Here is a 10,349-nt window from a genome sequence, read left to right as displayed (position 1 = left end):
CTTCCACGTGCACACTCACACTGAGAAACCCAAACAACCAAGAATACTTCAGCAAACCATCATTGTTTATGAGATCAGCACCAGTGACAGTTCATTGAAGGGACCAACCAGCATTCTTCTGAATCAAGCTCTGGAAAGAAAACTTTCTGAGGGATGCTCAAGTGCCATGGTTCTGGGTAGAAAATCTTGGGAGCATTGCCATCGATCAAATGTGACATGTCATTACAGATTACTCTTGTATCTTTGACGAATTCTATTTTCCAAAGGATCTCGGGTGAATTATAGTGTCTCGTTTTTATTTCGGTCTGGTTTACACATTTACCCCCCCCCACACACACACACACAAGACAAACATAGCTTTAAGTTTGGGAATTTAACACTGCCATAAAAGAGCTTAGACCAGTGGTCCCCAACCCCCGGTCCGCGGACCGGTGCCGGGCCGTGGAGTACCTGGCACCGGGCCGCGCAGCGGCCGGGGGACATAAACGCTGCAGCGCAAAGGCTCCTGGCCGTGCGCAAAAGCTCCTGGGCCGTGCGCAATGGGCCGTGCGCAAAAGCTCCTGGGCCGTGCCCCCACCCCTGCGCGCGCTCAGCGGGCCGCGGCGATAAAAAGGTTGGGGACCACTGGCTTAGACAACTCGCTGGTCTTATTTTGACCAGCAAAAAGCCAGATGGTTGGGTTTTTCTCTTGGTCTTGAGAATATTAGGCAGAACCATTTCCCTGACATAACAGGTACATCAATTTTTACACAGGACCAGTTCTGTAAAAATCTAAACATATTTTTATGTTTGAAAACAGTACAGATGAGTCCTTCACACTCATCCATATCACATCTGATGTTGTAACATCTGCTTTATTTGTGCCTCTTTCTGGAATATAATTGATTACCGTATTTTTCAGAGTATAAGATGCACTCCCCCCCCCAAAAAAAAGAGGGGGAAAATTTGGGTGAGTCTTATACACCGAATGTAGCCCTGTCCACCTGCTGGCCCCCTGGAAAATGGGGCACGCAGAGGCAGCAATACGCTATGGCAATCCCTGCAGCCTGAAACAGCTGATCTTCGGAGGCCGATGCAACCGACAATCAGCTGCTTGTGGTAATCAGGCTGTGCTGACGCTGAAGCTGAAACTGGCTGTTTGCTGCAAGGAAGCAAATTGCTGGGAAGCAGAGGCAAAAAAATTTTTTCTTGTGATAATCAGGCTGTGCTAAAATGAAAATGAAACAGGCTGTTTACTGTTTGCTGCAAGGAGGCAAATTTCTGGGAGGCAGAGGCAGATTTTTTTTTCTTGTTTTCCTCCCCAAAAAAGATAGGTGCATCTTATAGTCCAGAGCATCTTATACTCTGAAAAATAGGGTACTTAGGACAAATATAAACCCTAAGAGCTTCTCTATCTTTACTTATGACAATCAAATTGCAATATATGAGGTGATCACTGTTGAGTTAAAGACCACTGAAATCCTTCATGCACCCAACTTTGGGTAATAAGAATTTAGTGTATGCACGTATAGACCATTGATTCCCTTCATGAATGAATTCCGAGAGGACCTCCAGATGTCCTTTCATAGGATTTAACTCTCGTTTCTTCCCATTAAGCACCCCAAACGCATTAATCAGATTGTCAGGATTAGCCATATATTTTTTTTAATCTGGTGAACGTGTGTTCCTGGGCGATGGGCCAGAAGTACTGCTTAACCTCACGCTGACTCCATAATCTTGAAAAGTCTGAGATCCGCCCCCCCCCCCCAATTCTGAAGCTCAGAAGCTCATCAGGGTCTTTTTTTTAGAACAAGGGTCATTCATGGGGTTGGAGGTACACACGGGAGAGGTGGTACATGACCAAAAGTAGGCCAAGAAGAAAAAGTGAGTATGAACATGGGTTCCACTCAAATCAATTTATTATTAAATTAATTGTTAGGATTTAATAGGATCGGTCCCGTATACAAATTGTTTTCTACTGTATTATAAAATATAGATAAGTATTGTAGAAAACGTCAGGGTTTCAAGTAACACCCCCAACGAAAGAAAACTCCGAGGCTTGAGTTTCCTCAAAGTTCCATTTTATTAGAGATGTCATATTGGCCCATCTGGCAAAAGCTTCGAGGTTTTCCCCATCCAAAGGAAAGTCCAAGTCTCTGCCCAATCTCCACATGTCCATCACATGGTCCAATCCAAACATCGTCCCAACTGGAAATCCCTCCCAGTTTCAGCCATCCAGGTGCAAGGCAAGATGACCTTGACTTCTTGAGAAAGGAATGTTATTATGACTATATCTCACCCCGGCTCCATACAATCCCCCTTCTCTGTTTCCCAAAGTAGTAAATATGGCAGGCCTGAAGACCCAATGAAAAAGATGGCTTCCAGGCCTGACAGACTGCCCCCCACCCTTCTGGTCAGAAAAGCGTGTCCTTGCCATCCATTGCATTTAATCCCCGTTGCCATCCATTGCATTTAATCAGATGATCTCTCAATTCTTAGGAGAAAAGGATGAATTCAAGATGGCCGAGTACAATGTGGCAGGAACTGCCACACCTGGTCATTTTAACAAGAATAATTGAGGCTGTCCTATTGCGGCCGGGGTGTCATCTGAACCAGAGCTTGGACTATTCATAGCTATCAAGTATAACATGGTAAAATATTGTTGGGACAAATCTAATATATTACTTTTATGAGCTCTTTTGGCAGTTAATTATCTTTATTTAGCCGTGTTGTGAAAATTCATATTCTTAGCTGTGGGTAGTGAACCCAGCATAAAGTACACATCTGAGTCTCATAAAATCTGGATGCCCTTTATTGATAAACAAATAAAGAGCAGGATCCAGCCTTAGTTAGGCTTATTCATTGAGATGGATGTGATTTATTAGCAATGATTGGAATTAAACCCCAGTGATTTTTCAATACATGTAGTAAGCTGAGTGTCTCGGAGCCAACCGTATATAATTGCAAAATAATTAAAAGAGCACGTATATACTAGAGGCATTTTTCTCCTCTTTTATAGCTCACACTTGTTCTTGGTTTCTTATAATAAATTCCTTCAGCTTGAGAAGAAAAGTCTTTTTATAAGTGAGCAGACCAATTTTGTGAATGTCTTTTTTTTTAAGACCAGAAAGAAAACAAAACCCTATCACAAACCACAAAATATGTAGCAGAATACATAAAAATAGCATCACTATATACCAAAGAAGAACTCTTGAAATCTTCTTACAGTTCAATAGCGAAAGAATTTCCAAATTATTCTTGAGGATCATTCAAGATTACGACACACGTCTTGTCTGTCTATCCACTATTTGCCTCTGGAAAAAACACCCTATGTAACTATTGAGAGGAAGTCTGGGTTTTTCTTACCTCCGATATCTCCTTCCCTTTCTCTTTAAAATAAGGACCCAGATTGTTGGGGGGCAGTATTGCTGACTCTGTTAAACACTTAGAAAGGGCTGTAGAGCACTATGAAGCGGTATGTAAGACCTCCCCAAAAATAAGGCCAAGAATTATTTCGAGGTTCAAAAAAATATAAGACAGGGTCTTATTTTCGGGGAAACAAGGTACTAAATTGGCACCAGGTAAATGTCAACAAAATTCAAGAGAAATTGAACTTAGATTTGTGGGAATATAAAGATTCTGGGTTGATGACATGTTTAACTCCGCTCCCCAGCTCTGCCTCCCCAGCTCCGCTCCCCAGCTCTTCTCCTATATCGAGTTCCCCACCTCTGCCATGACCTCCCAACCTTCAGAAAAGTTTTTGATAAATATCTCTCTGAAGGTAGAAGGTTTCATAAGGCAAAAGTCTTGGCTCTCTTCTAAAGATAAGTAACTTGGACCATCCCCAGTAAGGAAATAGTTCCAAATCCTGGATCATATTACTTGCACTTTTTTTTTTACAGCTTTGCTCAGTCTGTGTTATGTTTCCTTGAATGGGGCAATTAAATCTGGATTCATTATTCCAAAAACTCTAGCTTTTAGCTATTTTTGACCCAGAGAGCAACTCTTGAGGTATCTACATTACAATGGGGAAAATGGTTTTATTCTTTTTAGAACTTTGCAAAACTATTAAAAGCATATTTCACCAAACTAAACAATCATCGAATGTCATCACTTTGTTTTCCACGGAGTATGCTTTTGTACAAGATTTGAAATCCGAGCCTTCCAACCAGGCTGATTCATGCTGCATTTTATGTAATTTAGCCTGAGTAATACAATACTAATCTACAGATAAATGTATTTGCTCAGTATTTAAGTGGAATGAGTAACTACTTATCCCAGGAACCACACATTTTCTTGCACAATGCTAAGTTTCCTGGGAAGTTCTGGAGTTCCATAGCACTATTATGAAAATAGGCCACACAATGTTATGCTACCTAGAAATATTCCCTCATTGACTTCCTGGAGGAGTGGCCGAGAATTTATAATCCAGGATGCAAAAAACAGCAATGATAGCCATCGATAGCCTCCCATCGACCTGTACACTCCCACAGAGAGGGGCTCCTCCGGGTGCCGTTGGCTAGGCAATGTTGGCTGATGACCCCCAGGGGGAGAGCATTCTCTGTGGGGGCCCCTACCCTCTGGAATGAGCTGCCCCCGGAGATTCGTAGGATTCCCGACCTGTGTACCTTTCGTTGCGCCCTAAAAACATTATTATTCCAACAAGCAGGGCTGGCCTAAATAATAATAATATTTTACTATTTTAATGGGTTGTTTTATTAGAGTTTTCGGCCAATTTATTTAATTGTTTAAAATTGTTTTTAATTTTTATATTGTCATGGTTTTATTTCTGAGTCCTTCGGGAGAAGGGAGGTATAGAAATTTAATAAAATAAATAAATAATAAATAAATGAGTTCATTGCAAAGGAAGACAAACACACATATCAACAGGATAATGTTGCAGGATCCATGATGGGTCAGTCACCAGGACCAGAAGTTTAGTCTTCCGAGCTTTCACACTTGTACTAGAGCCCATCTTCAGGAAACTTCTTTCTGTGCTTTGGGCTATTCGGTGTGTTGTATTTACACGGTGCCTGTTGTAAGTGGCTTTGTATGTTGGTTGTTGTTTCCTTGTGCTTCCTTGTACACAAGGAAACAACAACCAATGACTTAATAGCCAGCCATCAACACCCCAGTCAACTTCTAAAAAGCCACATACAACAGACATTCAGTTCTGTTTTCATATTGAATTTAATGGATATTTTGTTCACATTTTTATTTAATGAGCTGTCCACCATTGGTACTTTATAATGAGATAGGTAGACATATAAGATAGGACTCCAGATACCACCTAATCTAGCACCATGTAATGATGAGTACATCATATCCATGATAGCTCTTGAAAGATCAAAAGGGGAAGGGAAGGGAAGGGAAGGGAAGGGAAGGGAAGGGAAGGGAAGTCATCCTTTACAAAACAGTTGAATATATGCTTGATTTCAAATTCCTTAACATAGAAAATCAATTTCTGTCCTCTTTTATTTTGAGGATCTCATTTTTTTTTTCTTTAATTTATATGCCGCCCTTCTCCGGAGACTCAGGGTGGCTTACAATGCATTAAGCAATAGCCTTCATACTTTTGTATATTTATACAAAGTCAGCTTATTGCCCCCACAAACTGGGTCCTCATTTTACCTACCTTTGAAAGGATGGAAGGCTGAGTCAACCTTGAGCCTGGTGAGATTTGAACTTGCAGTAATTGCAAGCAGCAGATGTTAATAACAGTGTTTTAGTCCACTGTACTAACCAGGGCTCTCTCATAGATCACTGTTAGTCTTAGTAGTATTAGATTACTATTTGGATGGAAGCATAATTTAGAGAAGCTTTTAAACCCTCTTCAAGGTATTCCATTTCTCTGTTGTTTTATCTCCACCATTCAGTATTTGAACAGACTTCAGCTGTTATGATCTGGCTGATTTACACAACAGTGTCTAACTAACATGGAAGGGTCTTAATTTAGTTAGTGGGCACAGCCCAATGGAAGGCCACAAACTGTTCTCCGTTGCCTTGGAATCCAAATACAAGACAAAATTATGGCAAGGCAAATTTTGGCTGAATATTAGGGAACACTCCTAGAGAGGTGATGCGCTCATGATATCCAGCTACATTCAAGCAAAGGCTGGAAAAACCATTTGAATTCCCGAACTATGTTTTCTTTTTCCAGCTCCATGGTTAGGGTTATGTAATGCAACAAGCCATGATTTATTGGCAAAACTACAGTAGTCTGGGCTCTCAGCATGCAAATGCCAAACCAAACCAGACCACAGGAGACCTTAGCAAAATAGATGAACCATCCTTCGATTCCATGAACTCAATCATGGACAAACTTTTTAAGAGTGCTCAAGAACATCCTCCTAACTTCAAACCTTTTGCTCATGTGATGGAAGATCAGTAGTTCGGTTTCCTTTTTGGAGTTTGGACAAGCGTATGCAACAGGGATAGGTTCCACTTACCTTTACTACTGGTTCACAGCGGGAGCATGCATGCATGCTTGCTTCGCTCACTTGTGTGCACTTCTCCACATGCACAGATCACCCATGATGATGTCGTGGTGGGTGGGTGGAGCCTCCCACCGGTTTTATTACTGGTTCTATAGAACCAGACTGAACCAGGAACGACCCACCACTGGTATGCACCAGTAGTGGTATTCAGCCGGTTCTATCCGGTTCAGGAGAACCGGTAGGGATGACTGCACAGTGCCCCTCCCACCCACGATGATGTCATGACATCCCATTTTTCCACGTTTTCAAGGCTCTGTGCATCGTGGAAGGCCTTGCACATTTGCGAACCGGTAGGGAAGGTAAGTGGATACCACCCCTGGTATACACCCTTCCCTGGCGTGTCAAATACAATCACCCTCTTGCAACAGATCTGACGAGGTTTGAAGTTCATGGAGACTTCTCCACTGTTGGAAGAAATATCCATCTGGTTCATTTCCAAGCCAGGAGAAAGACACTTGAAACATGGCGGCTGATTGGAAAGATGGTTTAATGTGAAGCCGAACCAGCAAGCATGTGAGATTCTGGGTAGTTGATGACATGGAGTTGAGAGTGAGGGGTTTTTTATACCTTCTCTTGGGCTTTGAACTTGAGCTTCCTGTTCCTGTGCAAGAACATGTATTCTATTGGCTGTTGTAGGGGTTATAGCTGGCTCTGCAGGTTGTCTCAGCTCCCAGGTTTGGTTGAAGTTTGGCTGATACAATGAAGGGGCTTGTTGGGCAATTCCTATTGTGCCTGAGGGCCAATCCTACCTTTGTTCAGACCTTGCTGCAGGGAATTTGCTTATGACTAGAGCTAGCTATCTCTTTATCTCTTAAGTGCTGACATCTGCTGAGGGCTATTAAGGAAGGTGGGGACTGCTTTCCAAGAGCATGTTCCTCCATTTCTCATCCAGGGAAATATAATGTTCTGTCTTTTTTTTTTAATATTTCTCAAAATATTTCATTCTTCTAGGAGAGGGGTGGGTGCTAACTTTCTACACCACTGATTTAAATAAGTTCCGGATCAAATCTGAAAAGAATGAGTTAATTCATCACAGCTGGGCTTTGGCCTCCGCATATCCCAGTGTGTCAGGGATACTACTTGTACTAAGATTGTGCAGCTGGGGCCCTTTCCTCCCCAGACCGAGGATGTCCTTTCTCTGCCAGTCACTGGATGTGATCTATACATCCCTTTTACACTCAGCTCTTTATGCAACAGCTCTGTTTATCAATTTGCAGAGTGTCCGTCTCCAACTCATTTTCCACGGCCCTGTGGCTGAGATACTGTCACTGAGCAAACCAAAAAAATGCCTGCTTTTGGGGAAAATACAATCAGGCATAGATCAGAAACTTTATTGATTTGGTTGTTTGGTCATATCAAAAAATATAAAAATGATACAACTAGATACAAATAAGATAAAATAGGACACGTTCATAGTAAGTCATCATCTCTACAGTTAGCCTATCACAGTAGAAGCAAGCATAGTGTTTCAAAGGTTCTGAAATGTATTTCTGGTAGTGCTGATTTAGAACATAGAATAATAGAGAGAGAAGGGACCTTGGAGGTCTTCTAGTCCAACCCCCCGCTTCAGCAGGAGACCCTGTACCATTTCAGATAAATGGCTGTCCAGACTCTTTTTGAAAGCCTCCAGTGATGGAGCCCCCACAACTTCTGAAGGCAAGTCATTCCACTAATGAGCCATTCATTCGTTCTAGGTTGCTTCTCTCCTTGGTTAGTTTCCATCCATTGTTTCTTGTCTTGCCTTTAATGTAAGACTTGAAGCAATCCATTAGCATTAAATGTCATGGGGAAAATGTATTAAGAGAGTTGGAAGATATGTTTGAAAGGGAGACAGAGGTCCGAGCAGACATTTTGGAAATTAGGCAGTGGAAGAGTGTAGAGGTAGGAGAAATACCTAGATTGAATAGTCAAGAAGCAGTTACAGATAGAGACAAAGATTCCAGAGAGGAATGTGGGAAGCAAATTTTAAAAAGCATAGCAACTAAAGTATCGAAGCGGGCAAGAGACGATGGATAGATGATTTCTTTTCTTTGTTGTTGTTCTGATTTGCTTTTCCTTCTCTCTCTCTCTCTCTCTCTCTCTCTCTCTCTCTCTCTCTCTCTCTCTCTCTCTTTGCTTTTTTTTAAAGTAGTGGCACGACTAGAAGTTAGGTAGGATAGAAAGAAAATATTTTTCAGTAAAAGGTGATATGATTAAAAGTTAGAATAAGTGATAGAAATAAGAGAAGGGGGGAATGTTAGTGTAGACGCTGTTATATAATAAAATAAAAGTAGCAATAAGAGAAAACATGGAATAATTGAACAATGAGAGATTGCAACTTATTATAACTGTGTAGCATTATTAGAAATACATAAATTGATTGAATGTAATAATGGTGACTAATTTTACTAGTTTTATTTGCATTCGAATGTATGACACTCAGGTGCCACGCTGTTCACGCACTGATGTGATATGTTTGTAAAAAAAATAATTTAAAAATTAAAAGAGCATTAAATGCCATGAAATATCCATGGCCCCCCTCTCCAGAAGATCAGGCTATGAGCAGTGGTGGGATTCAGCCAGTTCGCACCAGTTCGGGAGAACCGGTTGTTAACTTTCTGAGCAGTTTGGCAAACTGGTTGTTGGAAGAAATCATTAGGGCAGAGAACCGGTTGTTAGATTACTTGAATCCCATCACTGGCTATAACCCAATAAGATGCAGAATGCTTTGCCCATGGAAGATATTGAGCTCAAGCAGGAAACGAGAAAGACTTGTGTCTGAAAGTTAGAGAGAGTAGATAGACCAAACATCTGGCTGGATGTAAAGACAGCACCGTACGTTGCTCTGCTTAGAAAACCTGTCACTTCTTCCCAATGTCCTCATTATTTCTTTTAAAGTTGCGAAGGTGCCAGGTTTGCTCTCTGTATGTGTTTATGTGTACATGTGTGTGTGCGTACGTGTTCAAAACGCTTCCAGCTGACAAACCTTCATTTGGAAAAACGTCTCCCCTCTTCTTGATTTGTAGAAAGTGCAAGTAATAGGCCTGTCATCGCCGAGGCGCAGCAATAGGTTTCTGCCAACACCTCTGGCGTTTGTGTCATCACTTTGCTTAACTGACTTCAAGTCTACGCTGGAAATTCTTTGCGATTCTTTTTCTTGTTTTGAGATGGGGTGGCATTTTTATTGCCTCCAAAATGCCACAACCAAAAGCAGACATCAGTGTAATGGGATCTAAGCATAAAGTCATTTCCACAACAGCAACAGAAATGTCTCTTACGTTAAATCTATTTTCCTTGTTGTAACTCCCACGGACGCTCTTCAAGCAGTTATACAAAACAGTGCAGTTTCTTAAAGCCTCGGAGTCTTTATAGGCTTTGCTCTGGCTTTCTTCAAGTAAGTGGGAGGTAGATATGCAACCTTGAGTTCCCCCCAATTCCCCAAAACTTCTCAAATGAAGGAAAAGCTAAAAAGATCTAGATTGTACCCTGTTTCCCCGAAAATAAGACATCCCCTGATAATAAGCCCAGTCGGACTTTTGAGCGCATGCGCTAAAATAAGCTTCCCTCTGAAAATAAGCTCTGCCTGAAAATATTTAAACACAGAGCTGGAAATCAGGTAAGACAGCAAGAGGAGCCCCATCTTGCTCCACGCGCCCCAAAATAATAAGACCTCCCTGAAAATGAGGCCAAGCGTTTATTTATATTTATTTCAAATAACTATAAGACAGGGTCTTATTTTCAGGGAAACATGGTAGCTTAAACAGGGGGTGGGCTGCTGGTGGTTCGCAGGAGTTCAGGAGAACCTCTAGGTAAGATTCTGTGCAGTTCAGAGAATCCCCAAATCCATCTCCTGCCTGGCCCTCTTCGGCTGAAGAGGTTGTAGAAAAAATGTTT

This window comes from Pituophis catenifer, unplaced genomic scaffold, assembly GCF_029215685.1.
Source record: "Pituophis catenifer annectens isolate HBS135680 unplaced genomic scaffold, rPitCat1.0.hap2 SCAF_14, whole genome shotgun sequence".
In the NCBI taxonomy this organism is placed as follows: domain Eukaryota; kingdom Metazoa; phylum Chordata; class Lepidosauria; order Squamata; family Colubridae; genus Pituophis; species Pituophis catenifer.
The sequence above is the reverse complement of the archived record's forward strand: the minus strand, read 5'-3'. Positions refer to the sequence as shown.